A 24,031-nucleotide genomic window follows, 5' to 3' on the forward strand; every position below is an offset into this window, starting at 1 on the left:
ATGGCAGTAAAATTATCTCACTTCTTTTGGACAAAGTTGTCAGTTTGACAGCACTTGGCATAGAACGTGAAGCCATCTGCACTCGAGAAGGGAGCAACCATGTTTCGGGAGCCAGGCCACAGCTGGGGACAGACCTTGAATGGGCTATTAGAAGGAGGCATAGAGATTGCGGAATATTTAAGGATAAGTCTGATGAGCTTTGATCACTGTATCAAACTGCATTATGTGTGCTCATTTCAGTTAATTCTGTCAGTGTGTGCCCTTGGCCTAAATACTTTGAAAATTAAACTTAAAATTTCTATTGTTAGCTTTTCTCTGTCCATAATAGTTTAACTTTATTGCTATAGTAGGCTTAGACCTAGTAACCAGAGAATAGAACTCAAGTAGTTGCTAAATATGCTAAATATATTGTTATGTGAGCTCAATAACTGGAGTTCAATATTGCAAGACTTTCTGTAATCGTGTCCTATTCTGGGTAAGAAGCCCTATTAAAACAGGTTGTTACGTTAAGCAATACATTTTGTTCTCTCTCAGGGAGGAATTGAAATGCATACGTGCAGCTAGACTAATGTGAAAAAGTAAAAGAACAAGCTGGGAATTGGCGTGTGTGGCTGCAGTTTCTGTATTACTGTTCTTGAGATTCGTGCTGTGAGAAGTAGAATGATCAGAACAGAAGGGTGATAGGTTGGCCAGTGGTAATTTTTTTTATCTATGTAGTGCTGCAAAGGTGATTATTAAAAAATAATGTAAAGGTTTTCTATAAGCCTTGTGTATTCCAATGTTAGTTGATGCTATGTTCATGTTGCTTGCCATCTTTATTACTTCTTCCATTCTTATACAGTCGCCTTAAATGGGTTGTCTGGCACAACATATCAATGTCAATGTATCAAGTAGGTGGTGGTCCAACACCCGGCTCCCCCACCAATCAGCTGTTCTTCACTAATCAACACATTGAGTGGAATTGCACTTTGCAGCTCTGTTCAAAGTGTTTACACCATAGGCCGCAGAGGCAAATAACAGCTGATCAGTGAAGGTGTGGGGTGTTGAACCCCACCCATCTGATATTGATGACCTATCCTGTAGATAGGTCATAAATATGTTGTGCCTGGACAACCCCTTTAATGAAGACTCTATTTCTTATGCCTTATCGCATTGCTTTTGCTCCTATCTAATGACTGTCAGTGATCAGTAACATAAGACCCCTGCTGTGTTATGCCGGTGTATACTCTCGCCAAGGTTTGTTTCCATGTCCCATGACACTAAAGAAGAAGGGGGATCCTGGCTGGGTGTGTGTGCTATTACCTTAGTGATACACCACTGCAGACTGCATACTGCCGCTTTACATGGCAGGCTAGGACCCGACAAAGTAGAGATGAATGAGGGAGAACAGATTGTATAAATAATCTTTTCCTTACTGAACGGGTATGTACGTGAGATAGCAGGCATGACACTTAAAAAAATATATCTTCTGCACAATCCAGACACAGGAATTTCACAGTTTCACATGGCGGTACGGTTCTTCCATTACATGTTACAGTCAACAAACAAATCATAATGGGAGCATCCATCTTTTTCTGAGTAGGCTGCATGCCCCGAGGTGTGTCGGTATAACCTTTCACAACTATTCTCAACTTTAAATTGATGTTGGCCAGACACCTCTTGGTGTGAAACTGCATCTTCAATTCCCCTTAGGAGAACACGTTTCCCAACTTGGCCAGTCTTCGCTATGACCTTCAGGTCTGGCTACACTTCCACTTTTTATCTAGTATAGATAACGCTTGTGACGCGCCCCTGGGCCTGTGTCGCGCTGCGTTGCGCACGCGGGAGCTTACCCGGAGCCGGATCTCTTGAGGGTTGTAGTCTCGTGGCGGTGACCCGGTCCGTGCCCAGGGAGTCAAACTGAGCGGCGATGTAACAGCGGTAGATGTAGGACGACTACGCCACCCGTTGAATGCAGCTATGGAGCTGCCGCTGCAGGACAGTCCGCTGAGGCCGGTGGATGGATGGTGCAGCGTAGATGGTATAACCCCCAACGGGAGGGGTATGGCCTCAGGGCAGCAGATGTTGATGATGGGGGTAGCAGGAACCACTCAGAGACGGTGCGGTGTAATTCAGGGTCTTTACTGGTAACAACGATAGACCCTCCCGGAGTACTTGCTAGTGAACGGGGCCTGGTCAGTCCTTGAGCAGATGGGATCTCCCCTGGCCAGGCGGAGTTGTAGGCCTCCCAAACTGACTGTACTCTTCTGGCTACCTTGCTAGAAGCGGATATAAGTAGCCCACGTCCCTGAGTGTACCGTGTGGTGCTCACCCGTATGGCCGGTGACTCGGGGCCTTCGGGTTTCTGGGCCTGAGGACCTGAAATCCCCTGCCGGTCGGCTTCTGCTGCTGGGTAAGAGTTAGTCCCCACAGCCTCGGACGCCGGGTCCGGTAAGAAAGCTTCTCAGGGCGAGCTCTGCAGCTGCCAGCCCCTGACTTGTAGTAGTATTGCTCCCACTGAGCTTCTGCTGTTTCTTCCTGTGACTGTTTCTTGTCTCTACTCTCCTTGACTGACTAACCCTGCCTCAGCCCAGGGTTTATACAGGGGAAGTTCTTCCCTTCCCAAGACTGGGCAGGAGGTGTGGCATGCACAGGATCCCTGACCAAAGGACCTCCCACCTGCTCTCAGACATAACATTACATTACTGTGGAAAACCAGACCCCTGGGGTGCCACATTCCCCCCTAGTGAAATTTAGTACTCCGGGACTAAACATATTTTTGTAACATAACAAAGTATAAACAATAACATTACAATAAGGAAACACATAAAGCTGGTCACGGCGTGTCCGTAACCGGGTGCAGTCTTTGAAGAAAGCAAGGTGTCCATTTCACCAAAACAGGGAGACGTAACCAGGTAGGGGTCTGTCCTACCCCGAGTCCTTAACAGTCTCTAGTCCATCCTGGGTTACACTCCAACTATGTACAAGGATTCCCGGTAAATCCACCAAGGATTCCTAAAAATAACTGGAAACACAAAATTATACACAAGCAACAATACACAGATAAACATAAATAAAACAATTTATACACTTCAAATCCTCCAGCGTGCGGGTAACTGGCCTCTAGTGGCCCTAGTGGACCTACGGAGCTGACTGTCTAGCCCTGAACTACAGGGTGTAGGAGCTGTCAAGGGTAAACTGGGCAGCTGTCTACCGGCTCTTTATCTCACTAGGGGTACGGCAGGCTCACTATAAGCAGAGGGTTGATCCTCCTGTTCTGCTTGTGTGGAGTCTTCTGCCTCCTGGACCGGCTGTTCTTCCAGCTCTACCTGTTGCTCCGTAGGTGCTTGGGATGCTGGTTGGAGGAAGGTGAGTACGGGTACCACAACTGCACCATTGACTTGAGTCCAAGACCGAGGGAAGTCCCCAAGCACAGTACTAACCATATCTTCCCTTTCCTCTACGGGTCGATGGTCTTCTTGTTCCTCTTCAGGGTTCCTCAGTTGTTCGGGACACTTCTTCAGGTGGTCCCGGGATACAATGGCTGTGGTTTCCCCTCCGTCTTTACTGATGGTACAAACCTTCGGGTTCTCGTGGCTTGAGGGCAGTACGGTGTACGGGTCCTTCTCCCACTGGTCATCCAACTTGTGGAGCCGTCTCTTCCTCTTCAAGACCTGCTCTCCGGGTACCAGGGGAACAGCGGGAGCATACTGGTTGTAAGTTTTCTCTTGTCTTTCCCTAGCCTGACAGAGACTTCGCTCCACGCTCTCCTGTACTCTCCGGTACTGCTGCTGCCTCTCTGTGTCCCAGTCTGTTTCTGGTGAAGTGTCCTCGGGTGTCAGGACTCCCATTTCCAGGTCAACAGGTAACTTACCAGGTCTTGCCCTCATTAGGTAAGCCGGGGTACAGTTGGTGGAACCTACCGGGATGTGGTTGTATAGGTCCACCAGATCGGGCAACTTCTCAGGCCACAGACTGCGTTCTTCCAGGGGCAACGTTTTTAGAAGATCCATTACCACCTGGTTCATTTTCTCACAAAGTCCATTAGTTTGCGGATGGTAGGGTGTCGTCCTTATCTTCCGGCAGCCATACAGATTGCAGAATTCCTGGAAGACCTCCGCTTCAAAGGCAGGTCCCTGGTCCGTCAGCACTTGGTCCAGGTACCCGTGTGGACAGCAAAAGTGCTGCTGGAAGGCTCTAGCTGCTGTTTGAGCCGTTAAGTCCTTGACGGGGACGACAACCAGAAACCGGGAGTAATGATCCACGATGGTTAACGCGTAGACGTAGCCACTTCTGCTTGGGGTCAGTTTTACATGATCCAAGGCTACCAGTTCCAATGGTTGCCGGGTGACGATGGACTGCAGGGGAGTCTTCTGGCTGGCACGGTCCTTCCTTCTCAGGTTGCACGGGCCACAGTCTCTGCACCACTTCTCGATGGTTCCCCTCATGCCTACCCAGTGGAACCGCTCGCGCAGCAGGAACTCCAGCTTCTTCCACCCGAAGTGTCCAGCTCCGTCGTGGTATGCCTCCATCACCATGGCTGCGTCTCTTCGTGGCACCACTACTTGCCAGAGTAATTCATGCGTCCGGGAGTTAACCATTCTGCGGCACAACTTCCCTTTGTAAAGGAACAGTCGACTCTTCTCTGCCCATAGTTGTTTGGCTTCCTCCGGAGCGTCTGGTTCAAGGCGAGCCTCCGGCCGAGTCAGCATCTCCTTCACCAGTCGGACGGCAGGGTCGCTGTCTTGCGTTTCCGCCCAGTTGTAGTGGGGTAAGGGGTTCAACGTAGCAGCCTGCTTACTCCTTACCCGGTGGGAATACTGGATAGTCCCATGATGGTGGAATGCAGGGAGTTCAACTTCTTCCAGTCCCTCCGGATCTTCTCCTCCGTCCGGCAGATTGGGCATCCTGGACAGGGCGTCCGCGTTGGTATTGGAGCGTCCTGCCCGGTATTTGATTGTGAACTCGTAGTTGGACAGACGGGCCATCCACCTCTGCTCCAGGGCACCGAGTCTTGCCGTGTCCAGGTGTGTCAATGGGTTGTTATCCGTGTATACGGTGAACCGGGAAGAAGCGAGGTAATGCTTAAAGCGCTCGGTGACTGCCCATACTACGGCCAGGAACTCTAACTTAAATGAGCTGTAATTCTCGGGGTTCCTTTCGGTGGGTCGCAGTTTTCGGCTGGCGTAGGCAATTACTCGTTCCTTCCCCTGCTGGATCTGGGACAGTACGGCTCCTAGCCCGATGTTACTGGCGTCGGTGTAGAGGATAAAGGGCTGGCTATAATCCGGGTACGCCAGGATTTCGTCCCCCGTGAGGGCCATCTTCAGCTGGCGGAAGGACTCTTCTTCCAGCTCCTCCCATTTGAAGGGCGGCTTCTGGTTCTTGGCCTTCCGGGACTGGCCTATCAGGAGGTCCTGCATAGGTGCTGCCTTTTTGGTGAAACCGGGAATAAACCTTCGGTAGTAGCCTACCAACCCGAGGAACTGCCGCACTTCTTTTACGCTGGAGGGGCTTGGCCATTCCTTAATTGCGGTGATCTTATCAGGGTCGGGAGCCACTCCGTCAGCGCTCACCACGTGTCCCAGGTACTGCACCTTTGGTTTCAGGAGGTGACACTTGGAGGGTTTCACCTTTAGGCCGTAACTTGCCAGAGCTTCGAACACTTCCGCCAGGTGTTTCAGGTGGTCCTCATACGTCTTGGAATATACGATGACATCGTCCAGGTACAACAGGACCGTCTCGAAGTTTCTGTGGCCCAGACAACACTCCATTAGTCGTTGGAAGGTTCCCGGTGCGTTGCAGAGTCCGAACGGCATGCAGGTGAACTCGCTAAGTCCCATCGGGGTGGTGAATGCGGTCTTCTCCCGGTCCGCCTCTGCTACAGGAACCTGCCAGTACCCGCTAGTGAGATCCAAGGTAGAGAAGAAGTTAGCAGATCTTAAAGCAGCCAATGACTCCTCTATTCTTGGTAAGGGGTACGCATCCTTGTGTGTGATACGATTGATTTTCCGGTAATCTACACACATCCTCATGGTGTTGTCTTTCTTTCGGACTAAGACTAGTGGAGCTGCCCAGGGGCTACAGCTATCCCTGATCACCCCAGCCTCCTTCATGTCTCTAAGCATCCCCTTGGCGTGTTGGTAGTGGGCAGGGGGTACGGGTCGATACCTCTCTTTTATAGGAGGATGGTCTCCCGTGGGGATGTGGTGTTCTACCCCCTTGACTCGCCCGAAGTCTAACGGGTGTTTACTGAACACTCTCTCGTACTCCTGAACCACCCGATAGACTCCTTGTTTCTGGTGTGCGGGAGTGGAGTCAGTACCCAGATGTAGTTGCTGACACCAGTCCTCCATGTTTTTCTTAAAGCCGTTACCTTCCTCCGGGTGAGATGGAGGCAAGGGTTCCACAGATTGTATAGAATTTTGGTTAATGGTATATAATTTGGCTAGCGTGGCATACCGGGGCAGGTACACTTCCCTCTCCCCGATATTTATTATGCGAACGGGCACCCTCCCATGGCGTACATCAACCACCCCCCGTGCTGTCAAAATGGTGGGCCTACTGTCCGAGTAAACTGGTTCTACCATTGCCTGGTAATCTCTACCTCTCAGACCAATAGCTGCCCGGCACCAAATCATCATTTCACTTTTTGGGGGCATGGCAATAGGAAAAGGGTCACACATTCTTACGCTACCAATCTCACCGCCGGAGAGTTCCACCTGTTGCCGTCGCATCAGTGCCCTGATCTCTTTCTGGAGCACCCGCTGCTCGCCGGAGCTGGCGTTCTTGGCAACCTGCTGTAAAAGGAAAATCACCTCTGCAAGACAATTTTCAATTACATTAGTTCCTAGAGTTATTTTTGGGTGACTCTCATGTTTGTCAATATCTACAATGATCAGTCCCTGTGCTGCCAGTTCGACTCTACCGATTTTGATGGTCACCTCTTTAAATCCGATCTGTGGCACGGGCTGGCCATTGCTGGCGATGATACTCAAGTCGTCGTCAGGGTAGCGGGTAATATCCGAGTCATTCCAGTACTGCTTAAAGAGCACGTACGGGATGGTGGTGACCTGTGACCCGGTGTCCAGTAGGGCACTCATGGGAATGCCATCCAGTACCACAGGCAAGACTGGACGTCCTCCCACATATCTGTCGCGCCAGTTCGATGGGCCTGGTGATCTTTTTCCTGGGGGTTGGCCCTCTACCCCAGGTTGTGCCCGTTTAAAGAACAGTACCTTGCCATATGTCCAGGTTGATTGCAGCGGCGGCAGATGGGTCGTCCGTCCTCGCTGTATCGGTCACTGGGTCTTCCTCTGGCCGGTGGGGTCCTCCTTGGTCGACGCCACGGGATGTCCTCCGGTCCGGATGCCAGCTGGATCTTCCCTGGGGTGGAAGCCTGTAAAGACTGCACAGTTCGGGTTAGCGCAGCAACGCTCTTAGCTAGCTCTTGGACCTGATGGTGTAGGTCTGGAGCCGGGTCATTGTCCAAAGCCTGCGCATCAGCTCCCACAGGCCCTGCCGACAAGGGCGCCGCCTCCTGGTGGTAAGTGATAGCAGGGCGCTTGTGGGTCACAACGCCACCCGGTGCCGGTTCTCGGAGCACCCGGATTGCTCTGTCCTTGAACTGTGCAAAGCCCAGATGGGGATCCTGTAAGGCCATTGCCCGCAACTGGGTTCGGTGGGTATTACAATACAGTCCCTCTATAAACTGTTCGGTCAACAGCCTGTCCTCGTTTCCCACTCCATCAGGGTCGGTCTGCTTAATGGCCCTCAGGGCCTCTTGTAGGTTTAGTGCATAGTCCCTTATACTCTCATGCGCTCGCTGCTTGCACCCGTAGAATCTAAGCTTAATCTCGGCTGAGGTGCGGGTATCAAAGGTGTCCTTCAGCCGGGTTAGTATCCCTGCGACAGTCTTCCTCCCAGGTGGCCAGGATTTTACTTCCCTTTTGGCTGCCCCGGTTAGTTGGGCCACCAGGATGCTCACTTTTTGCTCTTCTGTGAGGGGGTACACCTGGAAGAGGCTATCCAGCTTTTCTCTAAAGTCATGCAGGGTATGTGACTCCCCTGAGTACTGGGGTAGCCAAGCTGCTCCCGGGATATAGGGCATGGTGAAGGGCATAACTGCAGCAGCGGTAGCGCTGGCGGGGGTTGAGGCAGTGAAGCTCTCCTCCGTATCCGACATCTTCCTCCCCCCTAGTGGACTGTGGCCTACCTTGCGATGATCCTGTTCCGTAGGCCGCGGCTCCGCAGTGGATCGTCGGGGTTGAGGACCTTCCGTCGCGCTCCTGTGACGTCGGCGTCTGCTGGGCTCCTTCCAGGACCTTACGCAACGTCCGGACGTGAGGCGGGGCTTCAGTTCTCGCGCGCTTTCGGAGTCCACGCCCCTCTTCTTCCCGCGCGGCGTCCTCAAGATGGCGTCCAATGGCGGGAAAACTCCACGGATGGCGGGAAGAAGGCAGAAGATGGCGCCGGATGGCGGGAAACTTCACCGATGGCGGGAAGAAGGCTGAAGATGGCGCCGGATGGCGGGAATCTTCACCACAGGTAAGTTTGAAAAGTCTCTTTTTCAGGCACGCAGTACCCGGTGGTTGCGGGCACGAAATCCTGCCGACTACGCCAAAGTTGACGCGCCCCTGGGCCTGTGTCGCGCTGCGTTGCGCACGCGGGAGCTTACCCGGAGCCGGATCTCTTGAGGGTTGTAGTCTCGTGGCGGTGACCCGGTCCGTGCCCAGGGAGTCAAACTGAGCGGCGATGTAACAGCGGTAGATGTAGGACGACTACGCCACCCGTTGAATGCAGCTATGGAGCTGCCGCTGCAGGACAGTCCGCTGAGGCCGGTGGATGGATGGTGCAGCGTAGATGGTATAACCCCCAACGGGAGGGGTATGGCCTCAGGGCAGCAGATGTGGATGATGGGGGTAGCAGGAACCACTCAGAGACGGTGCGGTGTAATTCAGGGTCTTTACTGGTAACAACGATAGACCCTCCCGGAGTACTTGCTAGTGAACGGGGCCTGGTCAGTCCTTGAGCAGATGGGATCTCCCCTGGCCAGGCGGAGTTGTAGGCCTCCCAAACTGACTGTACTCTTCTGGCTACCTTGCTAGAAGCGGATATAAGTAGCCCACATCCCTGAGTGTACCGTGTGGTGCTCACCCGTATGGCCGGTGACTCGGGGCCTTCGGGTTTCTGGGCCTGAGGACCTGAAATCCCCTGCCGGTCGGCTTCTGCTGCTGGGTAAGAGTTAGTCCCCACAGCCTCGGACGCCGGGTCCGGTAAGAAAGCTTCTCAGGGCGAGCTCTGCAGCTGCCAGCCCCTGACTTGTAGTAGTATTGCTCCCACTGAGCTTCTGCTGTTTCTTCCTGTGACTGTTTCTTGTCTCTACTCTCCTTGACTGACTAACCCTGCCTCAGCCCAGGGTTTATACAGGGGAAGTTCTTCCCCTCCCAAGACTGGGCAGGAGGTGTGGCATGCACAGGATCCCTGACCAAAGGACCTCCCACCTGCTCTCAGACATAACATTACATTACTGTGGAAAACCAGACCCCTGGGGTGACACACTTGCCTAGGCCCCCACTTGAAGGAATCCTTCTGCCACTTGATACTTGTTTACTCTAGAACTTGCTACCCGAGTGTGGTCTCCCTTCTTCACACACAATACCCTTTATGGTGCAGGACTGCTGGACCATAGGTCCTTCCCTTTTCAGTACTTTCCACTAACTCCCTGGCAAACCGGAACCTAGTTACTTTTGCCCACATAGCTCCTCCTACCACAGTCTGGCCCCAATTTTTAACCTTATCCACTGGCTAACCAAGTGCTGCAGGCCGAAAAACAGATAGAACAACATATAAAACATGGTAATGCATTAAATTACTATACTATAAGATCTTCAAGGGGGCTGTCGACAGCTTCTCCACTCTTTTACAGTTGCATTCTGCAAAGGCGTAATGTATTCTATGTGGTGCCGCTTCAGAATATGTTGTCTGTCTCCTGCTTGTAATAGATTTCTCCTTGTCAGCTCTTAGCTGCATCTCATAGCAATACGCTCAATATTTTGCACACAGCTCACACACGTGAAAAGGCAATGTGATTGGGGATTATACCTGCAACTGTATTTACTCACTGTATCATTACTCACTTATTTAAAGTAGAAATAATGGGGCAGATTTATGAAACTGTTTAAAAGAAACCAATTACAGTGTAGCAATAATTTTTCAGGAACAGAATGCTTAATAAAAACTGCACTTTATTTGGTTACTATGGGCAGTAGAGACAATTTTTATTTTATACAGTTTCATAAATCTCCCACAATATCTTTAGCTGCATAGGGTATGTACAGAGGGACAACGACGACCTAGCATTGTGTGGAGGGGTCTGAGAGCTGACAGGAGGGATCTTATAGGTAATAATGTGTTCCAGAGGTTCACAGGAAGTTGGAGACTGACTTCCATATGAATGCATGTACTAGATTGGTGGTCAAGCTGAAACTCACATGACACAGCTTCCTATAATGAAGGGGAAAATGTATGGATCCAACAAGGCTATGATTAAACAAATTACATGGCTAGAATATAGCAAGAAAATAGTGATTTAGCATTATATATGCAAAAAAATGTTTTTTTGTTGGTATGCTACTTTATTATTTTAGCAACTTCTGCTGTACATGTATGGTGAATATCTACAGGAGTTTTATGAAGTGGGTTCAGGAGCCTTTTTTAGCAGTTTACCCCTCAGTAGTCTTACAGGTGCCAAGCTTTTATAACTACTTCAATACATTGTTATCTAATGACCGTGGCATGTAAGGGGGTTAATTTGCAAGCAGCTGATGAGCTGTCATGAGGAGCCCCTTTTCTGTAACGGTACTACTAATATCATAGGAGTGTGGTAAAATGACAATGTTCTGCACTTTCAGTTATCGTACTACTGATTGCACATTCACGTTGCATAAAAAATGTGAAAGAAGGTTAAAAATGTTTAAAAATCTAAAAACATAGAAAACTTAAATTTTCAGATCACCCCTTTTCCCATTATGTAAATAAAAAGATACATTTGGTAGTGCTGTGTATGTAACAATTAGTGTTGAGCGAGCATGCTCGACACTGCTCGGTACTCGCCCAAGCATCTCGCTACTCGGGATGTTCGGCGAGCACCGAGCATTTCCGGGTTACTCGGGCGGGAGCTCGGGTCACCGCCCTGCACGTTTGGTGCTCTTTACAGAGCCAATGAACATGCAGGAATTGCCAGCCAGTCACTGTAATGCCGCAGCCATGTTGTTTGTGGACATTACAGTGATTGGCTGGCCGCACAGCGTCACCTCGAGTATTTAAAACTGGGCGCCGCCATCTTGGACACAGTCGCCCGGGATCAGACAGTGTAGGGAGAGTGCTGCTGAGTTATGGAGAGATATATAGTGCGAAATAGGTAGTGTAATGTCTCTAAAGCCTGCAAAATCAAACAAACAGTCCTTCTCAGAACTAATATCCATCCCAGATAACAGGCAGGCAGTCTGTATAGGAGACGCAGTGGTTATACAAACAAACAGTGCATTACAGTCCTGTGTGCTCCTGCTGGTCAAATTGCTAGACTTATCCCCTGGTCTCAGGGGCCAGGAAAAATTCTTTTTTTAATCTAAATCCTGTATTTTTTTTTTTACTCAGTCAGACTGTACAAATACACGTCTTATTAACCTATTGGTATTCCCCCCCCCCCTCCCCCCCAAAAAAATTGAGTGTGTCTGTGACTGTTCAGACACCAATATATCTGTTTAAAATATTCTGGTGTAGGCCACATAACTAGAAGTTTGGTTTTGCAGTTCCACGGTTCAAATCTCTGTATTATCCAGCTTTTGGCCTTTTTTACATTAAAAAAAACAGTAATAGTGTCTCCCTGACTGTTTAGACACAAATATATCTGTTTAAAATATTCTGGTGTAGGCCAGATAACTAGAAGTTTGGTTTTGCAGTTCCACGGTTCAAATCTCAGTATTATCCAGCTTTTGGCCTTTTTTACATAAAAAAACAGTAATAGTGTCTCCCTGACTGATCAGACACAAATATATCTGTTTAAAATATTCTGGTGTAGGCCAGATAGCTAGAAGTTTGGTTTTGCAGTTCCACGGTTCAAATCTCTGTATTATCTAGCTTTTGGCCTTTTTTACATAAAAAAAAACAGTAATAGTGTCTCCCTGACTGTTCAGACACAAATATATCTGTTTAAAATATTCTGGTGTAGGCCAGATAACTAGAAGTTTGGTTTTGCAGTTCCACGGTTCAAATCTCAGTATTATCCAGCTTTTGGCCTTTTTTTATGCAAAAAAAAACAGTAATAGTGTCTCCCTGACTGTTCAGACACAAATATATCTGTTTAAAATATTCTGGTGTAGGCCAGATAACTAGAAGTTTGGTTTTGCAGTTCTACGGTTCAAATCTCTGTATTATGCAGCTTTTGGCCTTTTTTACATAAGAAAAACAGTAATAGTGTCTCCCTGACTGTTCAGACACAAATATATCTGTTTAAAATATTCTGATGTAGGCCAGATAACTAGAAGTTTGGTTTTGCAGTTCCACGGTTCAAATCTCTGTATTATGCAGCTTTTGGCATTTTTTACATAAAAAGAACAGTAATAGTGTCTCCCTGACTGTTCAGACACAAATATATCTATTTAAAATATTCTAGTGTAGGCCAGATAACTAGAAGTTTGGTTTTGCAGTTCCACGGTTCAAATCTCTGTATTATGCAGCTTTTGGCCTTTTTTACATAAAAAAACAGTAATAGTGTCTCCCTGACTGTTCAGACACAAATATATCTGTTTAAAATATTCTGGTGTAGGCCAGATAACTAGAAGTTTGGTTTTGCAGTTCCACGGTTCAAATCTCAGTATTATGCAGCTTTTGGCTTTTTTACATAAAAAAAACAGTAATAGTGTCTCCTTAACTGTTCAGACACAAATATATCTGTTTAAAATATTCTGGTGTAGGCCAGATAACTAGAAGTTTGGTTTTGCAGTTCCACGGTTCAAATCTCTGTATTATCCAGCTTTTGGTCTTTTTTACATAAAAAAAACAGTAATAGTGTCTCCCTGACTGTTCAGACACAAATATATCTCATTAAAATATTCTGGTGTAGGCCAGATAACTAGAAGTTTGGTTTTGCAGTTCCACAGTTCAAATCTCAATATTATGCAGCATTTGGCTTTTTTACATAAAAAAACAGAAATAGTGTCTCCCTGACTGTTCAGACACAAATATATCTGTTTAAAATATTCTGGTGTGGGCCAGATAACTAGAAGTTTGGTTTTCCAGTTCTACGGTTCAAATTTCAGTATTATCCAGCTTTTGGCATTTTTTACATAAAAAAAACAGTAATAGTGTCTCCCTGACTGATCAGACACAAATATATCTATTTAAAATATTCTGGTGTAGGCCAGATAACTAGAAGTTTGGTTTTGCAGTTCCCCGGTTCAAATCTCTGTATTATCCAGCTTTTGGCCTTTTTACATAAAAAAAAGCAGTAATAGTGTCTCCCTGACCGTTCAGAAACAAATATATCTGTTTAAAATATTCTGGTGTAGGCCAGATAACTAGAAGTTTGGTTTTGCAGTACCACGGTTCAAATCTCAGTATTATCCAGCTTTTGGCCATTTTTACATAAAAAAACAGTAATAGTGTCTCCCTGACTGTTCAGACACAAATATATCTGTTTAAAATATTCTGGTGTAGGCCAGATAACTAGAAGTTTGGTTTTGCAGTTCCACGGTTCAAATCTCAATATTATGCAGCGTTTGGCTTTTTTACATAAAAAAAAAAAAAAAATAGTGTCTCCCTGACTGTTCAGACACAAATATATCTGTTTAAAATATTCTGGTGTAGGCCAGATAACTAGAAGTTTGGTTTTGCAGTTCTACGGTTCAAATCTCAGTATTATCCAGCTTTTGGCATTTTTTACATTAAAAAAAAACAGTAATATTGTCTCCCTGACTGATGAGACACAAATATATCTGTTTAAAATATTCTTGTGTAGGCCAGATAACTAGAAGTTTGGTTTTGCAGTTCCACGGTTCAAATCTCTGTATTATCCAGCTTTTGGCATTTTTTACATAAAAAAAACAGTAATAGTGTCTCCCTGACTGTTCAGACACAAATATATCTGTTTAAAAGATTCTGGTGTAGGCCAGATAACTAGAAGTTTGGTTTTGCAGTTCCACGGTTCAAATCTCTGTATTATCCAGCTTTTGGCCTTTTTTACATAAAAAAACAGGAATAGTGTCTCTCTGACTGTTCAGACACAAATATATCTGTTTAAAACATTCTGGTGTAGGCCAGATAACTAGAAGTTCGGTTTTGCAGCTCCACGGTTCAAATCTCAGTATTATCCATCTTTTGGCCTTTTTTACATTAAAAAAAACAGTAATAGTGTCTCCCTGACTGTTCAGACACAAATATATCTGTTTAAAATATTCTGGTGTAGGCCAGATAACTAGAAGTTTGGTTTTGCAGTTCCACGGTTCAAATCTCTGTATTATGCAGCTTTTGGCATTTTTTACATAAAAAGAACAGTAATAGTGTCTCCCTGACTGTTCAGACACAAATATATCTATTTAAAATATTCTGGTGTAGGCCAGATAACTAGAAGTTTGGTTTTGCAGTTCCACGGTTCAAATCTCTGTATTATGCAGCTTTTGGCCTTTTTTACATAAAAAACAACAGTAATAGTGTCTATCAGACTGTTCAGACACAAATATATCTGTTTAAAATATTCTGGTGTAGACCAGATAACTAGAAGTTTGGTTTTGCAGTTCCACGGTTCAAATCTCTGTATTATCCAGCTTTTGGCCTTTTTTACATAAAAAAACAGTAATAGTGTCTCTCTGACTGTTCAGACATAAATATATCTGTTTAAAACATTCTGGTGTAGGCCAGATAACTAGAAGTTTGGTTTTGCAGCTCCACGGTTCAAATCTCTGCATTATGCAGCTTTTGGCCTTTTTTACATAAGAAAAACAGTAATAGTCTCTCCCTGACTGTTCAGACACAAATATATCTATTTAAAATATTCTGGTGTAGGCCAGATAACTAGAAGTTTGGTTTTCCAGTTCCACGGTTCAAATCTCAGTATTATCCATCTTTTGGCCTTTTTTACAATAAAAAAAACAGTAATAGTGTCTCCCTGACTGCTCAGACACAAATATATCTGTTTAAAATATTCTGGTGTAGGCCAGATAACTAGAAGTTTGGTTTTGCAGTTCCATGGTTCAAACCTCTGTATTATGCAGCTTTTGGCATTTTTTACATAAAAAGAACAGTAATAGTGTCTCCCTGACTGTTCAGACACAAATATATCTATTTAAAATATTCTGGTGTAGGCCAGATAACTAGAAGTTTGGTTTTGCAGTTCCACGGTTCAAATCTCTGTATTATGCAGCTTTTGGCCTTTTTTACATAAAAAACAACAGTAATAGTGTCTCCCAGACTGTTCAGACACAAATATATCTGTTTAAAATATTCTGGTGTAGGCCAGATAACTAGAGGTTTGGTTTTGCAGTTCCACGGTTCAAATCTCTGTATTATGTAGCTTTTGGCCTTTTTTACATAAAGAAAACAGTAATAGTGTCGCCCTGACTGTTCAGACACAAATATATCTGTTTAAAATATTCTTATGTAGGCCAGATAACTAGAAGTTTGGTTTTGCAGTTCCACGGTTCAAATCTCTGTATTATGCAGCTTTTGGCCTTTTTTACATAAAAAACAACAGTAATAGTGTCTACCAGACTGTTCAGACACAAATATATCTGTTTAAAATATTCTGGTGTAGGCCAGATAACTAGAAGTTTGGTTTTGCAGTTCCACGGTTCAAATCTCTGTATTATCCAGCTTTTGGCCTTTTTTACATAAAAAAACAGTAATAGTGTCTCTCTGACTGTTCAGACAGAAATATATCTGTTTAAAACATTCTGGTGTAGGCCAGATAACTAGAAGTTTGGTTTTGCAGCTCCACGGTTCAAATCTCTGCATTATGCAGCTTTTGGCCTTTTTTACATAAGAAAAACAGTAATAGTCTCTCCCTGACTGTTCAGACACAAATATATCTATTTAAAATATTCTGGTGTAGGCCAGATAAATAGAAGTTTGGTTTTCCAGTTCCACGGTTCAAATCTCAGTATTATCCATCTTTTGGCCTTTTTTACATTAAAAAAAACCAGTAATAGTGTCTCCCTGACTGTTCAGACACAAATATATCTGTTTAAAATATTCTGGTGTAGACTAGATAACTAGAAGTTTGGTTTTGCAGTTCCACGGTTCAGACCTCTGTATTATGCAGCTTTTGGCATTTTTTACATAAAAAGAACAGGAATAGTGTCTCCCTGACTGTTCAGACACAAATATATCTATTTAAAATATTCTGGTGTAGGCCAGATAACTAGAAGTTTGGTTTTGCAGTTCCACGGTTCAAATCTCTGTATTATGCAGCTTTTGGCCTTTTTTACATAAAAAACAACAGTAATAGTGTCTCCCAGACTGTTCAGACACAAATATATCTGTTTAAAATATTCTGGTGTAGGCCAGATAACTAGAAGTTTGGTTTTGCAGTTCCACGGTTCAAATCTCTGTATTATGTAGCTTTTGGCCTTTTTTACAGAAAGAAAACAGTAATAGTGTCGCCCTGACTGTTCAGACACAAATATATCTGTTTAAAATATTCTTATGTAGGCCAGATAACTAGAAGTTTGGTTTTGCAGTTCCACGGTTCAAATCTCAGTATTATCCTGCTTTTGGCATTTTTTACATAAAAAAACAGTAATGCTGTCGCCCTAACTGTTCAGACACAAATATATCTGTTTAAAATATTCTTATGTAGGCCATATAACTAGAAGTTTGGTTTTGCAGTTCCACGGTTCAAATCTCTGCATTATGCAGCTTTTGGCCTTTTTTACATAAAAAAAAGTAATAGTGTCTCCCTGACTGTTCAGACACAAATATATCTGTTTAAAATATTCTGGTGTAGGCCAGATAACTAGAAGTTTGGTTTTGCAGTTCCACGGTTCAAATCTCTGAATTATGCAGCTTTTGCCCTTTTTTACATTAAAAAAAAACAGTAATAGTGTCTCCCTGACTGTTCAGACACAAATATATCTGTTTAAAATATTCTGATGTAGGCCAGATAACTAGAAGTTTGGTTTTGCAGTTCCACGGTTCAAATCTCAGTATTATCCATCTTTTGGCCTTTTTTACATAAAAAAACAGTAATAGTGTCTCCTTGACTGTTCAGCCACAAATATATGTGTTTAAAATATTCTGGTGTAGGCCAGATAACTAGAAGTTTGGTTTTGCAGTTCCACGGTTCAAATCTCAGTATTATCCATCTTTTGGCCTTTTTTACATAAAAAAAAACAGTAATAGTGTCTCCCTGATTGTTCAGACACAAATATAACTGTTTAAAATATTCTATTGTAGGCCAGATAACTAGAAGTTTGGTTTTACAGTTCCACGGTTTAAATCTCAGTAGTATGCAGCTTTTGGCCTTTTTTACATAAAAAAAAACAGTAATAGTGTCTCCCTGACTGTTCAGACACAAATATATCTATTTAAAATATTCTGGTGTAGGCCAGATGACTAGAAGTTTGGTTTTGCAGTTCCACGGTTCAAATCTCTGTATTATGCAGCTTTTGGCCTTTTTTACATAAAAAACAACAGTAATAGTGTCTCCCAGACTGTTCAGACACAAATATATCTGTTTAAAATATTCTGGTGTAGGCCAGATAACTAGAAGTTTGGTTTTGCAGTTCCACGGTTCAAATCTCTGTATTATGTAGCTTTTGGCCTTTTTTACATAAAGAAAACAGTAATAGTGTCTCTCTGACTGTTCAGACAGAAATATATCTGTTTAAAACATTCTGGAGTAGGCCAGATAACTAGAAGTTTGGTTTTGCAGCTCCACGGTTCAAATCTCAGTATTATCCTGCTTTTGGCATTTTTTACATAAAAAAACAGTAATAGTGTCGCCCTAACTGTTCAGACACAAATATATCTGTTTAAAATATTCTTATGTAGGCCATATAACTAGAAGTTTGGTTTTGCAGTTCCACGGTTCAAATCTCTGCATTATGCAGCTTTTGGCCTTTTTTACATAAAAAAAAAGTAAGTGTCTCCCTGACTGTTCAGACACAAATATATCTGTTTAAATATTCTGGTGTAGGCCAGATAACTAGAAGTTTGGTTTTGCAGTTCCACGGTTCAAATCTCTGTATTATGCAGTTTTTGGCCTTTTTTACATAAAAAAAACCAGTAATAGTGTCTCCCTGACTGTTCAGACACAAATATATCTGTTTAAAAGATTCTGGTGTAGGCCAGAGAAATAGAACTGTGGTTTTCCTCTTCCACGCTTCTAATCGCCTTTTCATTACCCTTTTTCCATTGATAGTGCGAGTGTAAGCTATTTTACTTCATTTACAATGGGCAAGGCGCGTGGCAAGGGACGTGGAACTGGACGTTCTGGTGATGGTGCGTCTAGAGGACGGGGCCGTGGCCAAGGTGAAAATGTGCCACAACCAACAGCCACATCTTCTCACTCCCACTTCTTGACCGAATTACTAGGGAAACACACAACAGCACCACTATTGCGAATTGATCAGTGTGAACAGGTTATTAATTGGATAGCAGATAATACTTCCAGTTACCTGGGCACCACCACCTCCGGTCTGTCTTCCACACGGTCAAGTTTTAGTAGCCGTGAGTCTCGACAGCATACTCCTCCTCACCCTGATGCTCCTTCCCCCCACCATGCCGAGTGTCGTCAGACAGCAACTGATCCCACAGTTGGACACTCTAAAGAGCAGTTCACTGGTCCATTTCCATATTTGTGCCCCTCGCATGCTCTGCTTGAAGTGGTGGAAGAGGAGATCCCATGTAGCGATGCCCAAATATTTGAACAGCCACAGCCACAGGAAGTCGACGCTGGCAATTTGTCTCAAGAAGTGGACGATGACGAGACACAATTGCCACGAAGTGAGGAGGAGGATCGTGGTGTGCAAGTGGAAGAGGAGGAGGTGTTGGATGATCTAGTAACTGACCCAACGTGGCAGGAGGACACGCAGAGCGAGGCCAGCAGCACACAGGGGGAGGGAGGCAGAGTACCCCAACAGGCAGGAAGAAGCAGTGTGGTGGCCGCACACAGAAGGCGGGCAACAGTTCCCCGTAACACCAACACGAGGGACGTTGCCAGTACAACCGGTAGGTCTTCCAGAGTCTGGAATTTTTTTAAAGACTCTGCTGACAACCCCAAAAAGGCCATTTGTACCACCTGCCATGCCAGCATCAGCAGGGGTGACAAAACTACCAGCCTGACCACCACCAGCATGATCAGGCACATGTCAGCAAAGCACCCGACTTTGTGGGGCGAACCCCAGGGTCCACGACCAGTGTCATCGGGTGTCACCACTGCTTCTTCCGCTGTTGTGCGTGTAAGAGAACCCTCTGTTGTGCGTGCAAAGCAATCCCCTGTCCATACTGCATGCAAAGATGCCCCCTCCTCTCAGTCTTCACTTGTTATGGCAGTTTCTCAAGAAACAGCATCAATGTCCACGTCCACGTCCCACTTTCTGCAACCTTATGGCGGTGGCCGTCCCTCGGTACTTGGTCCCCAGCCGACACTATTTTGCCCGGTCTGCCATCCCCGCACTACACAAGCACGAGTCCCAAAACATCTGCCGTGCCCTTAACAACGCAGTTACTGGGAGAGTCCAACGGACACGGGGACAAGTGTTTGTGGCCAGGGACGGTACATCTCCCTGATGGCACACTGGGTAAACATAGTGGAAGCCGGGACCCAGTCGGACCATGGGACGGAACACATCCTCCCCACACCGAGGATTGCGGGCCCTATGTCAGTCAGAGTTGCCCCCACAGTGTACAGCTCCTGCGTATCATCATCCTCCTCCTTCTCATGTTCAGTCTCCATCTCAGATAACACCACATCAGTTACAAGCTGGAAGCACTGCAGTACTGCCTCAGCCTAGCGGCAACAGGCTGTGCTGAAACTCATAAGCTTAGGTGATAAACCTCACGCTGCTTGTGAGTTGTGGACAGCTGTGAAAGAGCAGGCAGATCTGTGGCTGAGACCGCTGAACCTACATCCAGGCATGGTCGTGTGTGATAATGGCCGTAACCTCGTGGCTGCTCTGAGGCGAGGCGAGATCACACACGTACCATGCCTGGCTCATGTGTTTAACCTCGTGGTTCAGCGGTTTCTTAAATCGGACCCCGAGTTGCCAGATCTGCTCGTCAAAGTACGCCGCCTGTCAGCTCATTTTCGGAAGTCGGCTACAGCTTCCGCCGTCCTTGCTGTGTTGCAGCAGTGTTTGCAGCTTCCGTCACACCAACTGGTGTGTGATGTCCCCACACGTTGGAACTCTACCCTCCACATGTTGCAAAGGATTTGTGAGCAGTAGAGAGCAGTTGTGGAGTACCAGCTGCAACAAGGCCGTCGATATTCAGGTCAGACTCCACACATAAGACCTCAGGAGCGGACCTGGATATCTGACATATGTACCATCCTGACTAACTTTGAGGAGTCCACCAAAATGGTGAGTGGCGATGACGCCATCATTAGCGTCAGCATCCCACTTTGCTCTCTTTTGCAACGCTCTCTGCAGAGAATTAAAGAGGAGGCATTGCAGCCAGAGTATGATGAGATGGATCAAGAAGCCATAGCAGGCGATTACACACAGCCCAGCCTCATCTCATCCCAACGTGCATTGGGGGACAATGAGGGAGAGGAGGAGGAGGAGGAGGAGGAAGAAAAGGAGCTGGTATCATGCGCTGTAGACGGTAGGACCTGTACAACTGTCATACCGTCGGTTCAGCGTGGGTGGCCTGAGGACAGGGGGGAAAAGGAGGAGGAGGAGGAGGAGAGCATGGTCAGTCGTCATCTTGGTGAGGACAAGGAAGTCTTGCCCATTACCAGTCTGGCACGCATAGCTGACTTTATGTTACGCTGCCTTAACCGTGACCCTCGCATTGTCAAAATGTTGGGTGACAGTCATTACTGGTTGGTGACACTTTTAGACCCCCTTACAAGTAGAACTTTCACTCTCTTATTCCTGAGGTGGAGAGGTCTACAAAAATGTGGCAGTACCAGAAGGCCCTTGCTGCAGAACTGTTAAAAAAATTCCCATCTGAACATGCTAGCGGCAGAGGTCACAGTTCATTGACCAACCAAGGCGTACAGGCGAGAGAGACGCAACTCCAATCCAGCAGAGGCAGGGGAACACTGTCAACATTCTGGTACAGTTTTCTGAGACCCGCCCAGCTTACAGGCCCTGAGGCGCGGGGTACTCTCACAAGGAGTGGAAAGTTTCAAAAGATGGTGAGGGAGTACCTTGCCGACCGTACCAGCGTCCTCCATGATTCCTCTGTGCCTTTTAATTATTGGGTGTCCAAGCTGGACACTTGGAATGAACTCGCTCTGTACGCCTTGGAGGTCCTGGCCTGCCCTGCCACTAGCGTGTTATCGGAGCGTGTTTTTAGTGCCGCTGGGGGAATTATAACTGATAGGCGCACTCGCCTGTCAACTGACAATGCTGACAAGCTGACAATTATGAAAATGAACAAGTACTGGATTGGGCCAGACTTCTCATCACCACCAAATGACAGCAGAGTAACATAAAGTCAAATCCACTGTGTTATTTAGGGAGGTGTATTCCCATGCACCGCTTCACACCCACACATGGGTATACGCTTCCTCATTTCGGCTGTTTTTTGCTCTTCTCCTTATCCTCAGCCTCCACCACCACTATACCACCAGCGTCACTGTGGTCCGTGTTGCCTGCATTGCAAGTTCCTCCGTCCTAATTTTTGGCAGCTTTTGCTTGGAAGGCATAGGCAAAGACTATGGGAGACCCACTCCCCAATAATGGGAATAATGTTTTTAATATGCTGTACTGTATGGCTCTTGTAAGGGGCATTGCAAGTTCCTCCGTCCTAATTTTTGGCAGTTTTTGCTTTGAAGGCCTAGGCAAAGACTATGGGAGACCCACTCCCCAATAATGGGAATATGTTTTTAATATGTTGTACTGCATGGCTCTTGTAAGGGGCATTAAAATCATCTTGTTAAGCTACTGCGACCTCCACCGCTCTTCCAAGGTGCATTAAAACCGTCTTGTTAAGCTACTGCGACCTCCACTACTCTTCCAAGGGGCATTAAAACCGTCTTGTTAAGCTACTGCGACCTCCACCACTCTTTCAAGGGGCATTAAAACCGTCTTGTTAAGCTACTGCGACCTCCACCGCTCTTCCAAGGGGCATTAAAACCGTCTTGCTAAGCTACTGCGATCTCCACCACTCTTCCAAGGGGTATTGATATTGTCTTTTTGTTCCACTGTGACCTCCACCACTCGTCCAAGGGGCATTAAAACCGTCTTGTTAAGCTACTGCGACCTCCACCGCTCTTCAACGGGGCATTAAAATCATCTTGTTAAGCTACTGCGACCTCCACAACTCTTCCAAGGGGCATTAAAACCGTCTTGTTAAGCTACTGCGACCTCCACCACTCTTCCAAAGGGCATTAAAACCATCTCATTAAGCTACTGCGACCTCCACCACTCTTCCAAGGGGCATTGATATTGTCTTTTTATTCCACAGTGACCTCCACCACTTTTCCAAGGGGCATTAAAACCGTCTTGTTAAGCTAATGCGACCTCCGCCACTTTTCCAAGGCGCATTAAAACCGTCTTGTTAAGCTACTGCGACCTCCACCGCTCTTCCAAGGGGCATTAAAACCATCTTGTTAAGCTACTGCGACCTCCACCACTTTTCCAAGGGGCATTAAAACCGTCTTGTTAAGCTACTGCGACCTCCACCGCTCTTCGAAGGGGCATTGATATTGTCATTTTATTCCACTGCGACCTCCACCACTCTTCGAAGGGGCATTAAAACCGTCTTGTTAAGCTACTGCGACCTCCACCGCTCTTCCAAGGGGCATAAAAATCATCTTGTTAAGCTACTGCGACCTCCACCACTCTTCCAAGGGGCATTAAAACCGTCTTGTTAAGCTACTGCGACCTCCACCGCTCTTCAAAGGGGCATTAAAACCATCTTGTTAAACCACTCTGAACTCCACAGCTCTTCCAACGGGCATTGAAATGTTGTTTTTAATTAACTCTAACCTCCAGTACGCTTCCAAAGGGCATTGCATTTTCTCCTAATTTTAGTCAGCTTTTGCTTTTCAATGCATAGGCGAACACAAAGGGAGACCCACTCCCCAATAATGGGTAGAAGGTTTTTAGTATGCTGTAATCCACGTCTGTTTCATGGGGCATTGCAGTTCCTCATAATTTTTGGAAAGCCTTCCATTCACTGCTTAGGCCAACAGTGTACAGGAGACCCAGTTGCTATAAATGGAAAAAAAGGTTTAGTTAAGGCCCTCTGACCTCCATGTCACTTCCAAGGGGCATTGGAGTGCCTCGAAATTTTTGGTAGGCATTGCACTCACTGTATGCCCTATAACTGTGTAGCCGAACCGCTCCTTTTGGTACAGAAACATATCCTACAAGACATGTGTGGTTGACTGGCCTGATTTTGATGTGAATGGTCCCTGTTCCTCCTGCTCTTTCTCCTTTGCCACCACCTCATCCATCATTCATCACCTGAAGCTTTGTTTTAATGGGAGTCATAGAACTGGGATAGTAGCAGGAAAACATTCAGCAATCCTCGGAGGAGGTAGGATATTCTCCAAAACGCTGGCCACCTCAGGCCTAGCTGCTACTACATACATGCGCTTGCATTCCAAGGAACGGAAAGCTAAGGAGATGGATGGTCTCATGATCATGAATAATTTACTCGTTGTGTAGGAGGCCGACCACTGCTGCTGTCTACCTTCTGAACTTTGTGTTGAAGCCTGATTGACCCATGACCCGCAATCCTCTATGTCTGGAGGACGAGTTGCATCCCAGGGTCCAACTGTGTCCCGGCTTCCACAATATTAACCCAGTGTGAAGGCGTCAGTGAGATGGACCATCCCTGGCCACATTCACTTGTCCACGTGTTTGTGGTTAGGCTG

The sequence above is a fragment of the Phyllobates terribilis genome, unplaced genomic scaffold (assembly GCF_046119375.1).
Source record: "Phyllobates terribilis strain yellow unplaced genomic scaffold, ASM4611937v1 Scaffold_11__3_contigs__length_659146591, whole genome shotgun sequence".
In the NCBI taxonomy this organism is placed as follows: domain Eukaryota; kingdom Metazoa; phylum Chordata; class Amphibia; order Anura; family Dendrobatidae; genus Phyllobates; species Phyllobates terribilis.